The following is a 26,997-nucleotide window of genomic DNA, read 5'->3' on the forward strand; positions in this document are numbered from 1 at the left end:
CCTTGACATTTCCGTGTTTCATTCCTCTGTAAACACCGAGTTTAGAAACTTTCAGCCTATCCTGGATACTCACTCGTTCATGCCATAGTTATTTAGCGTCTCCTGTTTGCCAGGCCCTGTATGTAGAGCTAGAGATACAAAAATAGGTTAGGCGATCCCAGTATAAGATGATAGGTGCTATAATTGAAACGTGCAAGGGAGGGTGACGACATAAAGGGCCGTTCCTGTGGGTGGGTTCACCGAGGGTGGCTTCACACAGGTGTAGGCAGAGTCTAGAATGAATGACTCAATGGGCAGGTAGAGGAACTGGACATGATTCCTCCAGCAGTTCAATTAGACTAGAAGGAACTGTCAGGTTAATCCCCCCCAAAAAGAGACAAAACTAAAGTGTAACGAAGGCATTCTCATAGTTTAGGATAATTTTTTTAAAAGAGGAGTCTAACCGTATTCTTTTTATTTTTTTAATTTTATTTTATTGTTTAAAGCAGCGGTCCTCAACCTGTGGGTCGCGACCCCTTTGACGGTCGATCGACCCTTTCACAGGGGTCGCCTAAGACCATCCTGCATATCAGATATTTACATTAGGAGACATAACAGTAGCAACATTACAGTTATGAAGTAGCAACGAAAATAATTTTGTGGTTGGGTCATAACATGAGGAACTGTATTTAAAGGGCCAGAAGGTTGAGAACCACTGGTTTAAAGTATTACAAAGAGTAGTACATATGTCTCCACCTTATTCATTCTTTTGTGTAAATTGGCTTGGGCAGAGAATGTAAACGGAGACCCAAGAGCGTGCCATTCAGTTTAGGGGATGTGGATGTTTTGGGGAGAAGGGCAAATTCAGGAATAGGACAGTTGCCCAGGCCAAGGCAATGATGGCAGAAGTCACGATTCAGATTTTTTGGTCTACCCCTCAAGCTGGGATGAGGACAGTGATTTTAACAGCATGATGGCTAAACCACCAACGTTAAACCCACCTGGGTCCACTCCCACCTATAATATTATGGACGCTTGGGACAATATTTAGAAAGGTGAATTTTAAAATAAATCCCCAGGTGTTTTTTTATGTACACCACTGATTGAGACCCTCTAGCATGGGTAATGGAGGCACCATAAACTAAAATTCAGTGTCCCCACTACTTGCAAGTTGGAAGGAAAAATGATGAAGAAGAAAAAGAAGTAGAACTGTTTAGATTTTATCTTTCCTTTGTCCCCTTTATTATAGGATCATATGGTTCTCAGGAAGTTTCCTTAAATAACCTATAGGATAAAATTTCTGAAATCACACTCCTTCCCCTGACATACTTCGTATAGAGGGAAGGGAGTTTGGGCCTCCAGCTTTCCAAATAGGAACCTGAAGAGCATAAGAGCAGAGACATCTGGGGACTCTTGTCTTGAGAATATCTCAGAAGGGCATCATAGAAGCTTCTTGGTCTCCTTGATTTCCTTCTCACTTTCCCTCAGTTGATCTCAAAACTAACACAAAACCCAACCATTTAGGTGGGCTAATGATTGCACATCATTCATTCAACTGCTAAAAAAAAAACAAAAAAAAAACCAAAACCATTGAATATTTTTCTAGGTGTTGAGAATACAACAGGGATCAAAACATATTTAGATTAACTCTGTTGTATGCTTTATTTAATTAAAACACTAAACCATTAAAGAAGACCAACAAGATTCACAACTTTAAAAGGAAAGTTAATATATACTACCATAAGTATAGGGATGGGCAAAAATAGGGTTACAATTGTTCGTGTGGGCTCTGGCTGGTGTGGCTCAGTTGGTTGAGTAGTAGTTCCATGCACCAAAAGGTTGATGGTTCAATTCCTGGTCACAACAGGTGTAGGAGGCATGCAAGAGGCAGCTGATTGATATTCGGCTCTCACATTGATGCTTCCCTCTTTCTCTCTAAAAAAAAAATAAAAAAAAATAAATAAAAAATTTGTAATTGTTCATATGGAAAAAAAGATATGCAGGTTATGATTTTTACAATAGCTCCCCATAACAAAGAAACAGAATTTCCGGAGGATGAGGCCCGGAAATCAGAATTTTAAAAAAAGATTCCCAGGTGATTCTAATGTGCAGCCAAGGTTGAGAACCACTGACCTAGAAGATAAAATGCCTGCCTTTCCTTACTTTCTTTTCTTCCCCTTTACCTCTTTTTAAGCCTTTTCTAATTTCCTCTCCGTATTGAATCGCTACAGGGCTTTGCTGCTCCAATTCTAGAACACTTACCCTATTCTGCCTCATTCTTAAATTATTTAGGTAATTTATTGTTCTAACATTCTACCCTCTCTGTGTGCACACACACAGGGGAAGTTCTTTAAAAAAAATTTTAATTTATTAAAAACTTTTAGAGTAAGAGAGAAAGGGAGAGAGAGAGGGAGGGAGGGAGAGATAGAGGGAGGAAGGGAGGGAGGGAGGGAGAGAGACAGAGAAAGAGAGAAGCATGAGTTTGTTATTCCACTTATTTATGCATTTATTGGTTGCTTCTTGTATGTACCAAGGCGGAGATGGAAACTGCAATGTACGGGGACAACGCTGTCACCAACTGAGCTTACCTGGCCAGGGCCAGGATGAGAAATTCTTAACCTGAGGTCCACAGACTCCAAGGGGATTGAATTCACAAGTTTATGAACTTAAATGGGGGAAATTTACACATTTATTTTTACTAACCTCTAACTGAAGTTTAGCATTTATTTCTTATGTAGACAACAAACCACAGCAGCACTGTTACCAGACTAAAGGGACCCATTTGCCTGAGCATATCAAAGCCCAATAAAACACAAACAGAAGTTTGCAGCAAAAAAAGTAGAGGTTTAAGGAAATAACACAAACCTGGAGTCCCAGATGAGCTAATGCTTTAAGACAAGCATGTCAAACTCGCAGCCCACGGGCCGCATGCAGCCACAACGAATATTTTTGCAATCCAGCCAATATAACAGTATGTAAGAAACGTTTTAATAAAAATTTCATAACTTAATTTTTATAATATCCTGTTATACATAATCTATAATAATAAAAGGGTACTATGCTAATTAGACCGGACATCATTCTGGATGTCCTTCCTGACGAAGCCAGGGTGGAGGGAAGCCAGCTGGGATCCCAGGTGCCTGTGGGCAGCCCGAGAGAAGCCAGTCCACATCCCAGGTGCCGGAGGGAAGCCGGTGCCGTAGCCAGGGAGAAGGAAGGCCTACTCTTGCATGAATCTTCGTGCATTGGGCCTCTAGTTATTAATAAGGAACTACAACGTTTGCTAATGACTGATTACTATAATCATTTTGCATTCATTTCCCTTATGTGCCTTACGCACAGGTGCACCATTTTCTCCACTAATACTAGCAGCAAATATTTTAGCAGCCGATTGCTATGTCATTAGTATTGGACTGACTTGTTTGGTGTGTGCAGCAGGAAATATTTTGCTTTCGGAGAACAAGAAAAATAGGTTTATTTGTGTTACGCTTATGAATTTGTGAAATTATTCAGTGTCTGGTTAGTTAATGTTCAAGAAAAAATATTAATTTTTATTAAAATGTTCTATCATTTTATGTTAATGATTACTCATTTATTTCAGCCCTTTGTATCTAGCATGTTTCTATCAAAATAAACCCACGTTTCTATGAAAATTGAAGCTTTGGGTTTTTTGCAGCCCACATAAACTTAAACCTTGTTTATTTGGCCCGTGTTAGCCTTTGAGTTTGACATCCTTGCTCTAAGATCTGGCTCCCTGATGTCCCATACTGGTATAGGTTACCTACTGGAAAAATTATGAATAGCTAGGAAAGTTGGGGTCCTGGACTCTATTGATTGGTTGCCATCTAGGGTAGGAAGTAGTTGACCACTGTACCAGGTCCTAATGTCAGTCATGGCGTTGTTCTGTCCGGTTTCATGAGGGTGTGGTTCAGTTTACATGGACTTGGGGCTGAAACTGAAGTGAAGTCAAGATGTTATCTTTAGTTTGACCCAAAACTCTGTTCCTGCGGTGAACAGACCCGAGGCTTTCTTCCTAAAACTGATGCTAACCAGGATATGATATCCTAAGTGCTTAATTATTAAGGAAGGAAGTGGATTTACAAGGAAGAGGGAGGCCAGTGAGTCATGGTGCTATCAGACTGGATGAGGCCAGTTTGGATGGAGAGGGGGTAAAAAAGGAAAGGTCAACATTAAAGAAATGAAACCACATTAAAGAAATTAAGTTTTTGCATGGTTATATCACTAGTAGTAATTGTGACTTTATCACCAACAGAAATTACTGATATTTTCATATCACATTAGAGTTGTTGCAAATCTCTGGAAATATAATTTACACTCAACACTATTTTGAAATTACAGGAATTACTGGACTCACCATTAGATCTGTTGTAGGTGGCAGGGATGGCACCAAGTGTCTGACCAACCGGTGGGTCTGACCAGCAGCCTCCCCATCTTGATCATGTGTCCTGCTCTGAGGGTCAGCAACCTCAGTACTTGAGTTCTGGCTAAGAAAGAATTCAGAGCCAGACCCAAACTGTAAGAGAACATTTACTGGGTAAATTACAGAGGTAGCAAAAGTAATTCTTAGAAGAAATAGGTTTAGGAAACAAGGTATAGTGGTAAAGGAAGGGCCCTTGGACCTTGGGGAGTAAGGAAGCTAATGGTGACTCCACCTGGGGCCAGGAGAGGGAGGGGGAAAGGAAAGGCATGGGCGGGCTCCCAGGAGGGCAAAGCACTGGGTCCTCCATCCTAAGGGTTTTAAGGGCAGAGATTTTAGGGGAGTTCCCAGGGAAAGATCTTTAATAGAATATTCAGCAGTTTTCCAGGTGTGTCCATTCAAGATTGTGGTCTCCACTGATTGATTGGCCAGCACCAGAGCAGGGTCATTATTCAATGCAGCTGATCCTGATGCCATGGCTGGTTTTGTTGCTTATCTGGGCCTGGAGCTGAAATACAACTGAGGCGTAGATATTATGTCTACAGAGGAAAGGTCAGGGGGCCCAAACCTCTTGACCAGCGATATGCTAAGGGAGGAAACGTCAACCTGGGGATGAGGTCCTACCCTACAATTGGTTGTCCATTGCTAGGCACCTGGGGTTTTCCATTCTGGTAACCTTCTGTACCTGGCCCATCGTCCTTGCTCTGTTCATGTGTGTCTAACTGCCTACAACAGATCTAGTTATTTAAAGTATTCATAAAGAGGACATTATATTACATTATGATTAATTTACAGCTTTTTTGATGACTGTTTCAATGTAGTTGGTTTCTTTTGAAATTTTATGAACTTAGTTTCATATGTTTAAAAACATTATTCTGAGAAGAAATCTACAATATTCACCAGAGACCCTTTTCTCAAAAAAAAAAAAAAAAAAAAAAAAAAGTATGGGGAGTAATAACCCTGCTGAGAGTAATCTCCAATTCAGCAAAAACATTATTTTTTTGTTGTTGTTGCACATTGTACACAGTAGGTCCTCAATAAGTATTTATTGAATTGAACTTAGCGTTTCTCAAGTACTTCACTGGATGTTTTCCCTTTCCAAAGTGTCACCCCACCAAGGCTGGGCAGGGCCCCCATATCCCACTTTCTCCTAAGACAGGAAGTTGGTTAAGCTGTCACCAATCTGCATGTAATCCCCATAGCCTTGGAGGCCAAAACTGGCTGCCTCGGAGCCAGATGCTCCTTTGTGTTTTAAAGTGTGTGTCATAAGCATGAGAAGATTAAGATTATGGTTATAACACAGTGGGTGGTATCAGAAACACTTTTCATTTAGAGCCCAACTGAATAAATGCTGTATAACTACAAAATGTTTAAATAGGATTGACTATGGAAAACTCTAATATCAGCCATTTACGTAAGCAGTTTAGCATTTATGCCAAAGTTCATTTACATTATCCATTTGCTTTGTTCTGTTTTCTTTTTACAATAAACTATACATTTCTGGCAACTCTTCAGCTTTTGCTTCTCAGTAGTATTGCCATTTGCTTATGCAATATGGTGGTTTGCACTTGCTTCAAAAAACTAAAGGAAATGATGTGCTACTTTTCCCTTATTTTCCTTCCACAGCTATAACCACTCCTTTCCTGTTGACTTGTCTGAAAGCTCTTTTTCTCCTGCTATTAAGTTGGGCATGAGTGCTAATCTTAAGAATCAAAGCAGACTTCAGGATGGAGCAGCTATCAAGAAGATGATCACAGGAGTAAAGCCACAGGTTGCTTATTCTAAAATCAAGTGTTCGGGGAAATAGCTTTAAGAATATTCTCAAATGAAAAATTCATGGTGAAAGGGACATGCAGGACTTGAGTGCTATTAGTTTAAAAGGTTTCGTAATAAGGCCCACATATAATGTCCTTCAGATAAAGACCTTAGGTTTCTGGCAAATAGCAAAGTACCCAGCAGTTAGATAACTGGCCACAGAAAGATTGCAGATCAGGATTGAGAAATTCAGGCTCTGAAGCCAAGTAGAAATGGTGATGGGAGAGGAAGCCAGAGACTCCTGTAATAGCCAGCACAGATCAGGAGCAGAAATGGCTGGAAATGAACCAGTGAGAAGTCAAACTAGGGCCTTTTATATCCTCCCTGCTTGTTACCAGAATTTGTCTCAAAGTATAGAAGTGGGTTCACACCTTAGACAAGGGTTAAGGTATAGGCTACAAGGGAGCTGGGGAAGCAAGAACAGGAAGCTCCTTCATAGAGAGTTTCCAAAGGTTTAGTGGTTGGATTTTGTTTTCTTTTTCAATAATTTTTATTACAGAGATTTTCAGACCCACACAAATATAGTAATATTATATAATGAACCCCATATAACTATTGCTCAGCTTAAGTAATTCTCAACATTTTGACTATATAGCTCCAACCATCCCTTTTGAGTTTATTTTGTAAAATGATTTCTAAAAGGTACCTCTAAGAGTAATTTAAGACAAAATTTTTACTATTTTATATTAACATTTTATATTAATATTTTATATTAACATTTTAATCTAAATATGTTTTTAGTTTTCTTTAGGTTATATTTCTGCCAAATATTTTATATATAATATTTTAAAAGTAATAGAATATAATTTCAAATTACTTGCATGAGGAATGGACACAGCTTGAATAAAAATCATTTTCAAATTAAGGAGATACATTTTGGACAAGCTTTGCCATATTACTGGTCCTCTTATTAATGAATCAATAAATCTTTAGTCCCACTGGTGTGGCTCAATTGGTTGAGCCTTATCCCATGTACCGAGGGGTTGCCAGTTCAGTTCCCAGTCAGGGCATATGCCCGGTTGTGGGCTTGATGCCCAGTAAGGGGCGTGCAGGAGGCAGCTGATCGATGTTTCTTGAAAAACCTTAAAAGTGTGGTTTTGAACTCTATATCCAGTAGTTTGCTTTCCTCCATTTCTGTCATTTGTGTCCTTTTTCTTTGTCTCCGCATTTTTTATGCTTCCCTGTGTTGATAAAGTGGTTTTCTGTGTTAAGTGTTCTCTAGGGCCCAGTGGTTCAGCCTCCCCAATTACCTGAGGAGGACACTCTTGGTGCACCCCCTTGTGGGCTTTGTGCACAGTCTTGTTGTAGTTAAGCCTTGATTATTGTAGGTATCACTGGGAGGAATTGACCTTCAAGCCAATGGGCTGTGAGAATCAGCTATGTCTGCCGTGGGAGAACTTCTGTGCTGGAGACACCCCTCCGGGGCAAGACTTGCTTCAATGGGGCTTTGGTGCTCACTGAATCTGCCCCCTGAGTGTGTCCTTTATGGTTCCACAGAGCTGCAAACTGATGGTCCCACTCTGACCTGGATACACTGGCTCCTGGATCTCTAGGGAGGTGCTAATCTAGCCTCTGCCTTAGGCTATCCAGCAAAAGCCTCCCTGCAGGGCTTGGGTGGGGCAGGTCCCATGGGATCAACAGGGTGGGGCTAGCAGTTATGGCTGCTCTCAGAGGCTCCACTTCTCAGTGTCTTGGCAATCTGCAAGCCCCTCCGAGAGAAAGCTGCCCTTGAGTTCTGACCGATGCCAGACAGTCCCGCTTCTCCCGAATGAGTCTGGGTCCCCAGAGACTCACCCGGAACTGGAGCTCAGAGCCTGAGACTCCCTCCCGATTAAAAACGACAACCGTGCCCTCAGCTGCCAGCCCGCTCCACGTGCGCCTCTGTACCTTAGTATTTTCTTCTGCACTGTGCCTCCTCTGAGTCTCGGTATGCTTTTCTCTTTCCTTCTAGTTGTAGAATTTCCACTCAGCCAGCCTTCCTGTGGTTCTGGATGATGTCCATTCCGTCTTTTAGTTGTATTTTTGAAGTGGTTGTTTGAGGCAGCAAACTCTGATGTTTACCTATGCCGCCATCTTGGTTTCTCCTCGATGTTTCTATCTTTCTCTCCTTCTCCTTTCCTCTCTCTGAAATCAATAAAAACATATTTAAAATATTATAAAAATAAAAAAATCTTTAATATGTGTTAATTAAAAAATTAAATAGATACATAGTACATAAGATTACAACTTTCTGTAAAAAATAATTAAAAGAAAAGCTAATTATCTTTGAAGTGGAAAGATCAAATAAGGCACTAAAGATTAAAAGAAAATTATCCTTGTCCCAGCAGAGTGGCTCAGTTGGAGCATCACCCCATACACCAAAGGGTTTCAGGTTCTATTCCCAGTCGAGTCACATACCTGAGTTGTGGGTTCTGTCCCTGGTCAGGGTGTGTGCGGGAGGCATCTGATAGATGTTTTTCTCTTGCATCGATGTTTCTCTCTCTGTCCCTTCCTGTCTCTCTAAAATCAATAAGAACATATCCTTGGGTGAGGATTTTAAAAACATTTTTAAAAAGAAAATTATTCTTATAGACCACATGTTGGGATGCAAAACAAGTTTCGATAAACTTAAGAAGACTGAAATCTTATCAAGCATCTTCTATGACCATAATGGTATGAAACTAAAAATCAATCAAGAAAAAAACTGAAAATAAACAAAGACATGAAGGCTAATTAATATGTTACTAAACAATGAATGGGTTAAAAATGAAATCAAGGAAGAAATCAAATGATATCTTGAAAATAAAGAAAATGAGAACACAACAATCCAAACTATATGGGACATTGTGAAAGCAGTCCTAAGAGAGAAATTCATAGCAAGAAAAATCTCAAATAAACAATCTTACTTTGCATTTAAAGGAGTTAGAAAAAGAACAACAGAGCCCAAAGTGAGTAGAAGAAAGAAAATAACAGAGAGGAAATAAATGAAATAGAGTCTAAAAAGACAATATAAAAAAAAATCAGTGAAACCAAAAACTGTTTCTTTGAAAAGATAAACAAGATTAACAAACCTTTAACCACACTCATCAAGAAAAAAGGAAGGGACAGAGAGAGAAACATTGATGTGGCTCAGAATGGCTCAGTTGCTTGGGGCATGGTTCCATACACCAAAAAGATTGTGTTTTTGATTTCTGGTCAGGGCACATACCTAGGTTGTGGGTTTGATCCCCAGTCAGAGCCTGTGCAGGAGGCAACCAATCAATGTTTCTCTCTCTCTCTCTCTCTCTCTCTCTCTCTCTCTCTCTCTTTCTCTCTCTCTCAAATCAACAGACATATCCTTGGGTGAAGATTAAAAAAGAAAAAAGAAAAAGAAGAGAGAGAGTGCAAATAAATAAAATTAGAAATAAAAGGGGAGAAGTAACAACTGACACAACTCATGCAGGAATTTTCTTTTACTGTAACTTCCTAGCATTTCTTTTATTTATTTACTGTTGGGTGATTATATTATAAAGTAAAGCATTTTGTGAATTTCAATTGCTAAATAAATATGCATGTTTATTCATATTTAGGTGACTGTATTCTGGTTTGTTTGCTATTAATCACCATTACACAGGCTAACATACAATAACCAACTTGAGGTTTTTGACATGATTGCTAATGTTTGTTGCAAAATAGTTCATTGAGTAGGACAAATAGCTCATGGCCCTTGGAAATCTAATCTCCTTATATCAAGCTGAAATGAGTGAAAGTAGACTGTGGATTGAAAATGCTACAAGATTATAGGCCAGACAATGTCAATTAAAGCAGTGTGCTTTTATAATTTTCTAACACTACAAGAGAACTCACCACCAACTAGAAGCTAGTAATCAGAAATAAGAGAGCTATTTTTAAGCAAATTTCCTACCAATTAGTGATGTGAACCCTTTTCTTCTGTCCTGCCGGTATGCTCACTATGGAACCCTTTATCTTTCTCTCTCATCTCTACCCATTACAGACTCAATGATCTTGCTCTCTCTCTTTCCTGTACAGTCTAATTTAATACTTAATGATATACTCTTCTGTGCTAGTCTCTGATTGTTTTAGATGTGTTATGTATTCTCAACTAGATTGTAGACCCCGAGGCTAGGACCATGTGTCAGATTTCTTTGTTAATGCTTTTTTTTTTTTAAAGAGACATATCAATGTGAGTGAAACATAGATTGGCTGCCTCCTGCACGTCCCCTACCAGGGATAGAGCCAACAACCGGAGCATATGCCCCAACCGGGAGTTGAACCAGCAACCTTTCAGTGCACGGGACAATGTCCAACCAACCCAGCCACATCAGCCAGGACTGTTAATGATTTTTATGCTAAACATGATGGGCACTAAGTAATGTCTTATTGGAAAATCTAAAAAATAGCCATTGGTTTTGTACAACTGTGACCAGAGCTCAAAGCAAAAGCACTTCAAGTCTGTGTGGGGTAGAATGTACAGTCACTGGGCATTAATGTTTTCACATTTATTTAGATTCTCTGACTACAATAGACATAAATCTACTCAAGTTGGCTTCGCTTAGATAGGTATCTATAAAAAGCAGACAAGATGATTTCATGGAACCCAACGTTGGTAATGAAGACTGCACGGGACTGAACCTGGGAATTGGAATGTCAGAAACCATTCAGTGTCTTTTTATCATTTCTCTATCCAGCTGCTTGTATCTCACTGTGTAAGTATAGTCATGGCTTCTCAACCTTCCATGGCCTTACAAGACCAATGCCCATGAGTAATTAACCCAGACTTTACATTTCACTTCCACATTTCTGACAGAAAAATATGATTGGCCTGTAATGGGTCAGACAGTAATCCCTAGTCCAATCAGCTGTCCTGAATAACAAGTGTCATATGGTTTGATATTCATTCTCTGCAGGGTTTGGGGAACACCACTCAACGAAGAAGACAGACAGCAGGCAGGCAACTTGACTGATGCAACAACCACAGTTAAAATATATAGGAAATTGCAACAAAAGCTTTTATGGGTGTCTTCCCAGCTCATAACCCCCCTTCCTCTGATCATTTTACCCCTGATCTAGTGGGGTGGGCCCCTAATAGACATATTTGTACCAAATGACACTGTACCTCTGGCCAGCTAACCAAACCAGGGTGAGCACTCTTCCCAAGCCATGTAAACTGGTTTTCTCGTGGGAAATTTGATTTGAGGCCAAGAAGGCTACACTTATCTTTTGAGAGGAAAGGCTGTCAACTAAGAACTGTTTCAGGACCATCCTTCCTCATTCTGTTCCCAAGGAAGGAAAGAGAGCTAGTCTGCTGTGAGAGAAGAATGAAGCAGATATCCTTGAAGAAGCACGGCTGAGACAAGAGAGCAGGCTCTGCCAGGTTCTTTATGACTGAATAGTTTCTGATTTTAGAAGCCCAACTACTTTACTGCCTTGAGTTCTGCAAGACATCTCCACATTCTTTTTTGCTTAAGTTAGCTTGAGTTGGTGTCTGTTATATGCAACCTAAGTAGTTGTAACTGAGACATCCAGATTAAAAGTAAGAGTCTTTCCTACACTTGTCCATTGAGACCAGTCAGTCATATTAAGAGGCCAATATTTTGTTGCCATGAAAAGCTTCTAAATTTATCTTGTAGACTCATATATCTGTGCAGCTATACAGTACATCTGTTGGTGACTCATGAGGATTAAATTGTATGGGAGGCCTGTTACCTGATTCTCAGTTGGGTGTCATATGATTTCTTAAAAGAGAACAATTTATGAAAAAAAGCTGGCCTTGAAATTTTTTATCATTCATTATGTCTGTTATAACTGATGCTTGTTACAGTTTTGTGGTCTTTTTAAAAATTTATTTATTTATTGGCCAAAACCGGTTTGGCTCAGTGGATAGAGCGTCGGCCTGTGGACTGAAAGGTCCCAGGTTCGATTCCGGTCAAGGGCATGTACCTGGGTTGCGGGCACATCCCCAGTAGGAGATGTGCAGGAGGCGGCTGATCGATGTTTCTCTCTCATCGATGTTTCTAACTCTCTATCTCTCTCCCTTCCTCTCTGTGAAAAATCAATAAAATATATTTAAAAAAAAAAAATAAAAAAAATAAAAAAATAAAAATTTATTTATTTATTGGTTTTTAGAGGGAGAGAGGAAGGGGGAGAGAGAAAGAGAAACATCAGTCTGTTGTTCCACTTATTTATGCATTCATTGGTTGATTCTTGTACATGCCCTGACCAGGGACTGAACCTACAACTTTGGCGCATAGGGACAACATTCTAACCAGCTAAGCTACCTGGCCAGGGCTGCTTGTTACCATTTTCAAAGCACATTTACACAATTCTCTTTTTTGGCATTCACAGCAATCCTCTGATGAAGTATTATTATATCATTCCTACTTCCTATATGAGGAAACTGAAGCTCAAAGAGATCTGGTGATTTGTTTAGTACCATTAATCTAGTGAGGATACAATATGGACTCAACATCAGTGTTCTTTATATATGTCTGACCCAGGTTTGGTCTATATCTTCTTTTAGCTGGTTTTTAAATTTTTGTTTGTTTTATTTTTTCCTTTAAAAACTCCCTTTTTAAAAATCGAAGTATAAAATGGGCACAGAAAAGTTAACACACCATGTATCACTAATGGAGCTTGACATTGGATATGACCTGCTCCCCAGAGCACCTTTTCTCCCCCTGTCCCACTACTAGCTCCTCCCTCCATCTTCCCCCATACCATTCTGTTGACTTTCAACACTATATATTTGCCTGTTTTCAAACTTTATATAAATGGGATCATGCAGAATGGATACTTTTGTGTTCAACTTCTTTTGCCAGTGTGAGATTTATCCACTTTGTTGTAACAGTAGTTCATTCATTTATATTCCTGCATAGTATTCCATTTTATGAATATGGAATACATAAAGCACAGTTTATGTATCCATTCTATTATCTATATATGCTGGGATTGTTTTCTGTTAGAGACTATAATGAATGGTGCTGCTATGAGCATTTGTTACCATATTGTTGAGTGTACCACATGCATGTCCTATTGAGTAAATACCTAGGAATGAAATTGCTAGGTAAAATATTTTGATGTAATAGCTGATGCAAGGCAGTTTTCCAGTGTGGGTGTATCAATTTACTCTCCCACCCAACTGGTATAGGAAAATTTTGGCTTCTCCATATTCTCAACAATCCTGGTACTTTCTGTTTTTAATTTCAACCATTCTGGTGAGTGTGTAATGGTGTATTTTAATTTACTTTCCCCTCATAACTGATGAGCTTGAGCATATTTTTATGTTTACTGGTTATTTGGATCCCTCTTTTATGAAGAGCCTGTTCAAGTATTTTTTCCATTTTTCTACTGATTTGTAAGATTTCCTTATATATCCTGAGTAATATGCATTACCTTTTTAAAAAAATATTTTTTGTTTATTTTTTTAGAGAGAGAGGAAGGGAGAGGGGAGAGAGAGAGAAACATTGATGTGAGAGTAGAACATTGATCGGCTACCTCCTGCAAGCCCCCTAGCAGGAATCCAGCCCCCAACCTGGCTCTATGCCCTGACCAGGGACCTTTCAGTGCATAGGAAAATGACCAACCAACTGAGCAACACCAGCCAGGGCTGCGTTACATTTTGTAATATGCACTGCAAATATCTTCTCTCCTCTGTGGTTTGTATTTTCAGCCTTGAATTTTGACATCAAAGAAATCATAACATCTTACTGGCATTTTTTGTTTGTTTGTCTCATTTAAAAAATGTAATGATTTCAACTATCTAGGATAAAATCCAATGAAATAGGATGCTCAAATGGCACTTTTGGCCAAGCCTCCAAAGCTGAAACCAATGCAATAGTTGACCAGTACTCCCAAGTCATTCTGGATCTGCTAAGAGCATGTAAACATTTCTCATTCTCATGAACCCACTGTCTACCCTACAAGTAGTATATGGAAGCTGAGGTAGAAAAGATGGAGGGGAAGAGGAAGGGTTTCTCCTCCCTCCACCTTCACATGGGGCCAGGGAGAAGTGTGCTCCTTCTCACCTCAAGCCAAATCAGAGGTGCCTTAGAAGGCCTTCCAGAGTTTGTCCCCCGGAGTTTCAGGAAGAAGAACATGGGGTTTTTTTGTGTTTTTTTTTTTTTGATGGCCAAGAACTCTGTTCTTTTTTTCAAATATTTTTTTTTAATTGATTTTTTACAGAGAGGAAGGGAGAGGGATAGAGAGTTAGAAACATCAATGAGAGAGAAAGATGAGAGAGAAACATCGACCAGCTGCCTCCTGCACACCTCCCACTGGGGATGTGCCCACAACCAAGGTACATGCTCTTGACCGGAATCGAACCTGGGACCTTTCAGTCCGCAGGCCAACACTCTCTCCACTGAGCCAAACTGGTTTGGCGAACATGGGTTTGATCCTTGCCCAACATGAAGGCTGGAGAATCTGGCTGAAGCTTCACCTGTTTGCAGGGCCATATTGGGTGTAAACGGGGCTTCCACTTACAGGCAGCAAAAGGGATAATGTTCCAGGGAACAAAGTGGAATTTATAAAAAGCCTTGGCCTGGAATCATCTGAAAAGCAATCTTACCTCCTTGCCCCACAACAGACGAAGGAAACACCAGCAGCTCAGGTCTGAGGAAGGTATCAGAATCTAACAGCCAGAGAAGTATTGTCTCCATCTGGGAACTACAGTTGGGGTATGTGGAAGGAAGGGGGACTTCTGAGAAAAAATCTGGAAAGAGTCAGCGTTGGATAGTCTCCATACCCAGAGGGCGCTGATGCCAGATGACATAGTACCAGGCATACAGGACTGTTTCCTGTTCTCCAATTCCTCTTTTCCCCCCGGCACAGGGGAGAGAGGTCAGAATCAGCCCTAAGAAGCGTGGGAGGCAGTGTGCAAGGAGAGAAACAACTGATAAGGCACCTCCCCATCTCAGGCTTGGAAGCCTGAAGCTGGCCTGAGCTGGGGGAGTGGAGGCTTAACTCTGAACATGTTTGGGATTTTGAAATTGTCATTGAGAAGATTGCAGTTATATGATTAGAGGCCTCAACTGGACTCTTCTACAAATTCTCCCCTCAGCGGTTTCTATTCTGATGCTTAATTCATCTACTGAGTCTTCAACTTCAATTATTAAAATTGTCATCTCCAGAAACTGTTGGGCTCTTTACATTATCTGCTTAACTGATTGTATCATCTTTTGTTCCTTGCTTATATTTTCAAGCCACTCTCTTATTTCTTTAAACACTTTACTAGTAAACATATATTTCTGTTGGGCCTGACTACTGAATTTCTCAAGTTTTTGCACATCTGATTTTTCTGTTTTGTTTTTGTTGGTTCTTTCTCCAAGTGCCTTATGTCCTTGTGTTTTAGATCTGTTACTGTGAGCTGAATCATTGGCCTTGGCATTTTATCTGTGGGATTTCTTTGAGGTCCAGGCTGAAACTGCAGTCCTCCTGCCTATTGCCTGGGGAACTACTAACCTGAGGCCACTTCAAGTTCAATGATCATTTGAGGTTTTCAAACCTCACAGGGAGAATGCTTTTGGACTGAAAATCCATTTAGAGGCCAGCTTGTGTTATAAATGCTCAGGGAGATTTAAAAAAAAAAATTGATTTGAGAGAGAGAGGAAGGGAGAGAGAGAGAGAGAGAGCAAGAGAGAGAGAGAGAGAGCAAGAGAGAGAGAGAGCGAACAATTTGTTGTTCCACTTATTTATGCATTCATTGGTTGATTCTTGTATGTGTACTGACTGGGGATAAAACCCACAACCTTGGTGCATCGGGATGACACCCCAACCAACTGAGCTACCCAGCCAGGGCCATAGGAGACTTTTTTTTTATCTTATTGTCCTCACCCAGTGTCAAGTTTAAGACACAAGTTTTCCTGCTGTTCACTTTTGAGCAATGTGCATTTCTCTTTGGGATTTTGGGGATCCCAGTGTTAAAGAGATTTTCTTATAGACTCTCCACTTGGATAGGCACTATCTCCTGTCCCCCAAACTGTGCAGACTCAAAGTGGAAGCTCAAGGTCACCAGAGTCCTTCAGAAACGTTAAGGCTAAGCCAACTTTGGTGCTAAGCCAACTTTATCTCTTAGAATTTCTGCTTTTACTTTATTTTGGGCCTTGTAGGTTTTCTTGTAACATGTCAGTGAGAAACACATTAAAAAAAATTGTTTTTCAATAATTCATTCAACATAAAAACCCCAAGTGGGGGTTCACCAAACCCCTTACAGCCTTTATCTGCTCACAAACCTGTGTCACTTTCCTCCTGGGCACACATGCTTCCGGAAATCTGGACAAGACCCCTTTACATTTGAAGGAAATCAAAGGCCTTTTTGTTATCTGGGAGTAATTGGATATAATGCCTGAGAATTCTCCCAGGTAGAGACATCTACCTGAAACTGATGATGATGAATTAGGGTGACTTTCATACCTGTACGTTGCTGAGCTCAGCTTCTTCATAAAACTGATCACACACTCTTCACAATTACGTAACTTGCTATAGATGCCTTTAACATTTCTAAAGAAACATTAAGAAAGTAGAGGTAGTGCGTCTACGTTATTGAAGTGATCCGCAGAGGAATGTGAGTTTGAGGCTGAAATGAAATGTAGCACTCATCCATTTGTATTTAATACGAGTAAAAGTTTGCAGCAGCTCGGCCAAACCAGCCCCTAAAACAGACAGCATCAGGGTGGGGGTGTTTAGTGTCTGCAGCTTCTCTAGTATCTACAGTCCCTTTCAGCTTCATGGATAGCCCCAGGGGTGGGGGTTTACCCAGCCTTTTCCAGCCTCTGTGGGAGAGAATGATTGCCTGCTCAGCAGATCTGTGTCACTTTGCTTCTAGACCCTATTTCGTCGCCTCCCTTACAGATGGATATAGTCTGAGTTTTGGTCAATGGGATGTGGGCAAAGGTTAGCTTGGCCCATAAAACTCTCCTGCACAGCTGAAACCGGTTTGGCTCAATGGATAGAGCGTCGGCCTGTGGACTGAAAGGTCCTAGGTTCGATTCCGGTCAAGGGCATGTACCTGGGTTGCGGGCACATCCTCAGTTGGAGATGTGCAGGAGGCGGCTGACCGATGTTTCTCTCTCATTGATGTTTCTAACTCTCCATCTCTCTCCCTTCCTCTCTGTAAAAAAATCAATAAAATATATTTAAAAAACAAACAAACAAAAAAAAACTCTCCTGCACTGTGGTGAGATACAGCTATTGGCCAAGCATGCTTGCCCCTGCTCCTCTCCAGTAGATGTAGCATGTGTTGACTCTCCATCTACTGGGTCTCTTTGCTTATTCAGACCTCAGTAGGGTAGGTTGATGTGGCAAAAAGATACAGGACACATGAACACTACATAACACAGAATTCAGATTATCTGTCCATAGTGCTGGCACCTTATCTTAACTCTAGTTACCTACTAAATTCTCTTTTTTCTTGCTTCTTGCTGTGTGTATAAAATTGATTCAATAAATCATGTAATTCTAAAACTAAAACCAACACCTGGCATGATCTTTTTTTTCTACCACTGAAACAAAGGACTCCAAAGCTCCAGAAGATGGCAGACCATGAGATGGAAGAAATCCGGGAGCCCGAGTTACTCATTTGCCAAACACCAATTAGAATTCGACTGAGAGAGAAATTAAATATCTATTGAATTAAACTATTGAGATTCTACAATTTTTCTGTTACTATAGCTATTATATTAACAAATACAACCCAAGTCACCCTGAAATTCTAGCAAAATTGCCCAATGTGGTGGTAAAAATCTGCCTTTAGCAAGCTAGGTCACCTAGATCCAGCAAGTAGGATTTAGATATACTATTTTACTCTGTCACTAGTTCCATATTGCTTCATTGTCCACAGGGTTTTTTGGTTTTTTTAAGTCTTTATTTTTTTTAAAATATATTTCCTCATTGATTCAGAGAGAAAAGGAGAGGGAGAGAGAGACAAAAACATCAATGATGAGAGAGAATCATTGATCGGCTGCCTCCTGCACGCCCCCCATTGGGGATCGAGCCCACAACCTAGGCATGTGCTCTTGGCCAGAATCAAACCCGGGACCCTTTAGTCCGCAGACTGACGCTCTATCCACTGAGCCAAACTGGCTAGGGCTGTCCACAGGGTTTTGATAAAGACTAAGCATCACAATCAGCATATTTTCATTGCAACTAGGTAACAATGATTAGTCCATGGCTGTGGATAGCATTTATCTATGAGGCCTAGGAGGGACTGGGCTAAACAAGCCTGGCCATGGCCCACCAGTTATACATATTGATAAACAATGTTTTTTACATGTAACCTGAATAACTTGGGTGGTCCCATATAGATGTGCCTTTGTGTGGTGTATCCCATTTTAAAAACAATACTCTGACTCTAGAAACCCTCAAGATCACATCCATCTTTACTCTGGTAAGATAGGAAAATTGCACAATGTTTTCTCACATTATGGTGTCAAGTTACTTAGTGGAAAAAAACAAAAGCCAATTCTGGCTACCTCAAGCAAAAACAAAAACAACAAACTAAATTAAAAAGTTTAGCTTACATACTAAAAAAAAAAAAAAAAAAATCGGGTGAACCATAGTCAACAAACTGGAAAGAATTCCAGAAGGCTAGACCAGATAAAAACTCCAAGACCAAAACAGAGGCTACTTAACTTGTCTTCAAATTATCACTCCATGGACTACTTACTAACTAAAAAGAGGAAAAGCTATTTTTACAAAGGAGAAATCTGATAGACACCACCTTGAGTGATCTATTTAACATCACTAATAATGGGGCAAACTGATATTACATGTCTTCTGAAGTGATCCTAGAAGGACACAATATCATCTATGTCAGCAGTTCTCAACCTGTGGGTCGCGACCCCTTTGGGGGTCAAACGACCCTTTCACAGGGGTTGCCTAAGACCAGGGGTCCTCAAACTACGGCCTGCGGGCCACATGCGGCCCTCCGAAAACATTTATCCGACCCGCCGGGTGTTTTTGCCGCCGCTGTGTGCATAGGAATTTGTTCATAGTTTTTTGTGTTTTTTTTTTAAATATAGTCCGGCCCTCCAACGGTCTGAGGGACAGTGAACTGGCCCCCTGTTTAAAAAGTTTGAGGATCCCTGCCTAAGACCATCCTGCATATCAGATATTTACATTACGATTCATAACAGTAGCAACATTACAGTTATGAAGTAGCAACGAAAATAATTTTATGGTTGGGTCAAAACATGAGGAACTGTATTTAAAGGGCCAGAAGGTTGAGAACCACTGGTCTATGTAGTACATTTGTAAAAATATTTAACGTGAAACTAATCTGGGGAAAACAATCCAGCAATTCCAGATTGTGAGACTTCTACAAGACAACTTGCTGGTAATCTTCAAAATTATCAGTGTCTTAAAAGACCAAAGAATACAAAGGACTCCTCTAAATTAAAATAGACTAGAAAGACATCAACCTTGATTAAATCCTAGCTTGAAAAAAACACACTATTTTAAAGGGCATTTGGAGAACAATTTTAAAATTTTGAATATGTATTAGATAATATATGTGTCAATTTAAGTTTCTGGAGCGAGATAATATTGTGGTTATCTATCAGAATGTCCTCATTCATAGGAAATATCTATAACATACTATCAAGATTTAGCAAAAAGTGAAGATAAGTAGGTAGGTAGATAGACAAAAACTGAGCAAGCAAATGTCACAAAAGTTAATGATAGGTGAATCTATGTGAGGGTATACAGGTGCTTATTGTACTATTTTTTTTTAACTTTTTGTAGATTTGACATTTTTCAGAATGAATACTCCGGAAACTCGGTAAAAAACTGTAGTGCTTCTAAATTGTGCTTAGGAATTTTTAAGGTGTGGGCAATAAATTATACTGGGATAGGTATGGGCAACTACTACATTAAATGTTTCATGCCAGTCTCTGACAAAAGATGTAGCTTTTTATAGGTATGATAAAATTCAATAAAAAGGTTTTTAAAATGAGAGAGCTGAAACCGGTTTGGCTCAGTGGATAGAGCGTCGGCCTGCGGACTGAAGGGTCCCAGGTTTGATTCCGGTCAAGGGCATGTACCTGGGTTGCGGGCACATCCCCAGTAGGAGGTGTGCAGGAGGCAGCTGATCGATGTTTCTCTCTCATCGATGTTTCTGACTCTCTATCCCTCTCCCTTCCTCTCTGTAAAAAATCAATAAAATATATTTAAAAAAAAATAAAAAATAAAAAATAAAATGAGAGAGAAAGAAAATTACCAAAGGTCACATAGCTTACTAGTGGCAGAGCTGGGACATAAACTCATGCTCACACTTTTGTTCTCTATGACAGCAAAACAGCCAAAAGCTTGCTATGCTCTGAAATCAAATAACCTACTTCTCGATTTTGCAGAAGGCTAATCTTGAAAATAATTTCTAAATAATTGTTAAATTCTAAAGATAGTTACAGAATAAAAGGAAAAGAATACTTAAAAAATATTGTTCTATTAAGCCAAACTTGAGAGTATGTTTGGGATTTATAAGAGGATTTGAGAAATTTAATAAAACAGTTATTTAAAACAAGAGAACAAGAGGCTCTTTGATATGGATTTAACAAGGGTTTAGAAATGGCTAGGAAAGACTCACTTCCAGGTACTCTAATTAATATGTTGGATTTGTCAGGGAAAATTAAGTGAAGTGGAGAACTATTCTGGAAAATAACATGATTTTATAAAATCCTATAATAATAGACCTTTACATTTTTATCCCAATCATTCAAAATTCTGTTCGTAGACTTCTTCTCTTTGTTCTTTTTTAGCAAACTCATCTACTCCCTTTCCTTTAACCAATAACTCAAAGCAAATGTCTCCTAAAATCTATGTCTCTGGTCTTAGCCTCTTGGAAGGCTTCACAGTACATTTTCAACTGCCTCTGAAATCGTGCTACAGTATCCAGTTAACATCTCATACTCAAAACAAATTCATCATTTCTTCCTAAGCTTTGGCCCTCCTTTAACTTCTCTGTTCCTGACATCATCATTTTCCCAGTTATCTGCTTTAAATCTTATAATGCTGTTGTTTTCTGAACAACATTTTTTTCCTCCTTATTGAGGAGAGACAGAGAGGGGTGGAGTGGAGAGAGAGAGAAACATCGATTTGCCCTTCCACTTATTTATGTATTTATTGGTTGCTCCTTGTATGTGCCCTGACTGGGATCGACCCCACAATCTTGGATAATGATCTAAGCAACTGAGCTACCCAACCAGGTTGGAATGCTGTTGTGTGTGTGTGTTTTTGTTTGTTTGTTTTTAAATCCTGCCTCCTCCTCTGCCTTATAGATTCAGTCACTTTCAAAATTCTGTGTATTCTAGTTCCACAGTGCCACCCATGTCTGCCCCATTTTTTCCCTTCTTTTTATCTATACTAATCACTTCTAACCCAGAGTTTATCAAGCAGGATATTATGAACATTTTGGACAGAATAATTCTTTGTTGTAGGGGTCGTCCTGTGCAGTGAAGGGTGTTTAGCAGTATCCCTAGCTTCTATCCACCAGATGCCAATAATACCCCTCAGTTATGAAAATCAAAAAATATTTCCACACATTGCCAAATGTCCCCAGAAGGGCAAAAACACCCCCAGTGGAGAACCACTGCTCTACTTTAAATGATTGTCATCGCCTTCTATTAGGAACATCCTCCCATCTACTAGGAGTCCCACCACCGATTTGTTCTAGACATAGCTACTGATTTACTCTTCTTAAAGTTTAGCTCTGATATTATTTCCTCGTCCATAAACATTTAATGGTTCCCTATTGCCTACAGAGTAATGCTAATATTCCTCTGTAGGTTTAGCATTTAAGCCTACCTACTTTATGGCCCTAAATTACATCTCAATTCTATTTCCCACTGTTACTCTGTATATTCCTTGTTTCAGCTTTGTGATCTCTGAAACTTAGCTTATGAGACTTATTCATTCATTTATTCATCCAGGAGTAGATTCACAATGGTCTGGACACCAGTTGTTATGGCTGGCCTAGCATTCCCTCTACTTCTTCCAGCAACAGAGTCTCTCTTTGTGAGGGAGACCCTTTCCATGAGGTTCAGGTAGAGCTGATTCATCATTCACAATTCTAGAGATGGGGAGACTGAGGTTTATAAAAGTTAATGAGGAAATTTAGATGTGGGGGAAATTTGGTGTATTTTCCAATTGTTTGACACAAGCTCACACTGCTAGTGAATCAGAGCCAGGATTTGACAGCAAGCATTTTCATCTGAGGGTACATTCTTGACCACTATGCTACACTTACTCTCTGTTACTTAAAGAAAACGGGGGATTAATGATATGATTGAAACCAATTGGAAACGTCCAGACCTATAGAGAATTTTAAATAAAAATGTATTGGAGCCAAACTGATGACATACGCTGGGGAGCAAGATCTCAAATGTTTCAGAGAATAACAGCTTCTTTTGTACATTTGAAATTAAGGAGGGAATGAATGTACATGGAGATGGGAGAAAACAAGGTGGGATTGGATTGCTGGATAGTTAATAAGATTGTGTGCTCTCTTGAGGGCTCATACCCCATTGGAGGGGTATTACTTCTGGCATTTCAAAGGTGTATTAGCCTAGATGCCCAAGAACAATGGACAGGGCTGGCTTAAAACCTTTCACTAAGGAAGTTATGGGCTTGGGGTGTGACCATCCACCATGCCCAGTTAGGAATTTTTGATCAGATCACACTGTGAAGTTACTGCCCATTGAACCCCTTTTTTCATCCACATGGGCATCACTATCTCAGCTGCCAGAAAGCTCAGCCCATGCTTGTGTTGCAAAAATACAATTAAAAACAAAATCTCTCAACACAGAAAAGTTCTCCACAATGGTAGAAAAATGGAAAATTTTAAATTTGAATAAGCATTAAATCAGAATGTAATGCTCAGCACAAGTAACCCTCCATGGGAATTGCACAGAAAGAAATGAATCTCTGTCTTTTATATGGCTACCTGGATACAACTCATTCAGTCCATTTAAATAGATTTTGCAATTTACAGTCAGGTGACAACTTAGACCTAGCTCCTCCCAGGAAAGAAGGAGACTGGGTTATCTTCCTTGGTAATTATACTTCAAAGAGATGGCTCCCAGGCCCTCAAGGAGGAAACATTCCTGAGTTATGAGACTGGCCAGAGGATTATTTTCCATTAAAAAGATTTACATACATTTGAAAAGACCAGAGAAAGAAATTCAGAAAGAAGAGGAAAAAGAGTCAAGTCTCTTGGCTTATTTTTAGCTGAGAGAAAATTTGTATTTGCCCTCACATTTGTTGAAGCATTTAAGAAGGTCAGCACATTTTCTCTGACTGACTTTATACATTATAACTTCATTCCATTTATTTATATTTATTTTCATGTTGCTTTGTACATTTTTTCAAGTCCTTTTCTTGGGCTGACTATATAAACTCACAATGTCTTTGCCAAAAAGAAGGATTCCATTCCGTAAATGTTGTGAAATGATTGACAGCTTTCTGTTCCAAGAACTTGGGAGCAACAAGCTGTTGAGGTTTAATCCATTGACAACCAGACCAGTGTCAGGCAGGAGCCATGTTCTGGGGCCCAAAGATAACAGATGTGTCTCTTTCTCTTAAAGGTGTAGATAAAAAGAGGTCACATGCTAACCTGATTCACTCAGGGAAGGCCTGTGTAATGGCCTTGCAAACTCAGAGACCTAAAGTAACCACAAAGAACGGTCTGAAATTAAAACTTTTTAAATTAAAAAGCAGTCTATAGTGAGTAGTCATGTCCTAGGCCTACATGTTCCCTGACAAAGATAAACTTTGATCTTTACTGAGCCTATTGTCTTTTTGCATCTAAGATAACATTCCTGTGGAATGTCAGGATAACTTGTAACTTCCCTTTCTCCCAACCCCTCAGGACAAAAAAGGATCCAGCTACATCTTGGAATGGAAACCCTGGACACTAGTTTTGCTTTAAACTCTGCTGAGTCCCCAGCTGCACATTTTCCAGGACTGGATTAAAGAAAATGGGACTTTAGAAACCAAGGAATGTACTGATTCTTGAAGGGGCGAGGGCTACGCCCTCCATCTTACCTTGGCCATGTGCTCGGCAAAGGCTTCTTCCCGGAAGCCCAAGCCTCTGCTACTCTGCTAGCCACACCCAGGACTTCTTTAAACTAACCAATGACAATCAAGGAACGTGCGCACCATGGATGTAACCACATCCTGGGTGACAAGACCCGACTTGCGCCTGGCCAATCGGCAGGGCCCACAGTCATCTCTCCTCCCCTCACTCCACCCCCGTTAAAACCCCTTTTTCCCACGGGGCTGGCACTCTCGTCTCATCTGGCCATTTTGTCGGTGGAGGCTGGGAGCCAGACCCGGGTCTATAATAATAAAAGACTTTGCTTTTGCATTGGACACGGCTGGCTCCCTGGTGTGGTCTATTGGGGATCTTAAAATCTGGGCATAACAATTCTCCCTTGGGGGCCTCCAGAATTGCTTATTCCAGCAGCACCCCAAGAACCCCACTCCCACTAGCAATGGAAACAGGCCATCCACACATTTCTCCGGTAACAAAACCTACCACTTTTCCTTCTGCAGGACGATGCTCCAACCACTGAACACCACCAGCCAGGGCAGCAGGGATCTCACTTTAAACCTTCATCAATGAAGTCTTCATTAATTTCCTTTTTTCAATTAATAGCTTTACTGAGGGATGAAAGGTCCCCAAATGATTGGGAGTGTGGGGAGGTTATGGTAAATCTGGCAATTCTGAAGGAAAAATAACCACTCTAGACTGCCTGCCAAAGACAAATTTCAGCTACCTCTCTGTTTTGTTGAGGGCCCGACCTAAGAGAAGAATGGGCTGAACCAGGCAGTATTTACAAGGTTATCTCTAGGTTAAATTTCTATGAAAATAAAACTTGTTTTTCTGCCCCCCAATGCCTCTGCATTGATTTCCCCCCTCCCTTCAAAGTCCCTACCACCATTAAGCTGCTCCTTCTTCCTGGCCTGCTATCCTGGCTGCCTCTCCAGGGCAGAGCCATGCAAGACCTGATTCTTCCACCTTCCTAATGAGGAGGAATATAGGGGGCAACCTGGGGCGGGGGGGGGGGGGGGGTTCCCTAGCGATCTGAATCTGTGACAGTGAATGGTGTCCTAGTGCACATTTTTTTAAAAATATATTTTATTGATTTTTCACAGAGAGGAAGGGAGAGAGATAGAAAGCTAGAAACAACGATGAGAGAGAAACATCGATCAGCTGCCTCCCGCACATCTCCCACTGGGGATGTGCCCGCAACCCAGGTACATGCCCTTGACCGGAATCGAACCTGGGACCCTTCAGCCCACAGGCCGACGCTCTATCCACTGAGCCAAACTGGTTTCGGCACTAGTGCACATTTTTAAAAAATATATATTTTTATTGATTTCAGAGAGGAAGGGAGATGGAGAGAGAGATAGAAACATCAATGACGAGAGAGAATCATTGATCGGCTGCCTTCTGTACGCCCCCTACTGGGGATTGAGCCCACAACCCGGGCATGTGCCCCCGACTGGAACCGAACCTGGGACCCTTCAGTCTGCAGGCCGACACTCCATCCACTGAGCCAAACCAGCTAGGGCCCTAGTGCACATTCTTGTTAGCCTATAATTAAGTCACTGCCCCTTCCATAGGCAATAGTCTGTTCTGGGTACTCCCAGTTTGCAGGGGCCACAGGCTGGAAATTTGGCAGCTTGGCCAGGGTGTGTGTGTGTGTGTGTGTGTGTGTATGTGTGTGTGTAGCTGGCACCACCTAAACCAGGCATTTAGATACAATCTAACTTCCCCATTCCAACTGACTCAGGAGGGGCTAACTACCACAAAAGCCTGGTAGTTAGGAAACAGGTAGGAAACAGAGAAATTTAGGAATACATAAGGGGTGATCTCATTGTATTAGCTGTTCAGGCTTTGGATCTTCGAATCCCCTGAGCCAGCAGCGCTGCTTTAAATAAAGGGTTTTTTCCTAACTCTCCGAGTACACCTTGTGCATTTTCTGGTTGCCTGGTAAATTCTGCAACACTACCTTTTTACTCTTCTTTTTTCCCCACATAAAAACTTACCTATTTATTTACTCAAGGACCTGATAAATCAGGAGCTAAATGGAGCCCTTAGAGGGTCAAGACCTAGTTTTACTGATTGTTTCTCCAGCATCCTGACATATGGTGACTGTACAAGGGTGATTTTCAAGTGGATGGATGCCAGATATAGAAACATATGTTAGCCCTTACCGGTTTGGCTCAGTGGATAGAGTGTCGGCCTGTGGACTGAAGGGTCCCGGGTTCAATTCTGGCCAAGGGCATGTACCTTAGTTGCGGGCATATCCCTAGTAAGGGGTGTGCAGGAGGCAGCTGATAGATGTTTCTCTCTCATCCATGTTTCTAACTCTCTATTCCTCTCCCTTCCTCTCTGTAAAAAAAATCAATAAAATATTATATATATACATATATATATATGTTAATAAAAGGTATTAACTTAAAATTTCCCTATCAATAGCCAATAATGTGGAGGGAAATATTTTGGGGGAAGGTAGGCCTTCTATTTCTCATGTCAAGGTCAGGAGAACTACCAATTTCATTTGTAAGACCAGCCCTGATTGTTCCAAGGCTGGAAGTGACTTGGTCACTGTCTGAATCTGAGTAATAAAAATGAAAAGACATTAAAGCCCCCTGAGGTTTCCCATATGGCAGGGGGGAAGGGAAGTCAGGTAGGAAAGTTCACAGAATAATGAAACAGGCATTGCTCTAAAAATCAGCACAGTCAAGTACTCTGTAACCTAATTCCGCCATACACTTTCAATTTAGCT

The 26,997-nt window shown here is 40.5% G+C and overlaps 1 long non-coding RNA gene across 1 annotated transcript; it reads right to left on the minus strand.

Annotated features, from left to right (window-relative positions):
- Positions 1–1,616: 1,616 nt before the first annotated feature.
- On the minus strand, positions 1,617–4,811 carry LOC118669422. Its single transcript, XR_004971974.1, has 2 exons — positions 4,355–4,811; positions 1,617–1,914 (listed from the first exon to the last, which is right to left on the minus strand). It is a non-coding gene; the product is annotated as an uncharacterized LOC118669422 (long non-coding RNA).
- Positions 4,812–26,997: the final 22,186 nt, after the last annotated feature.

This window comes from Myotis myotis, unplaced genomic scaffold, assembly GCF_014108235.1.
Source record: "Myotis myotis isolate mMyoMyo1 unplaced genomic scaffold, mMyoMyo1.p scaffold_m19_p_14, whole genome shotgun sequence".
Classification (NCBI taxonomy): Eukaryota; Metazoa; Chordata; class Mammalia; order Chiroptera; family Vespertilionidae; genus Myotis; species Myotis myotis.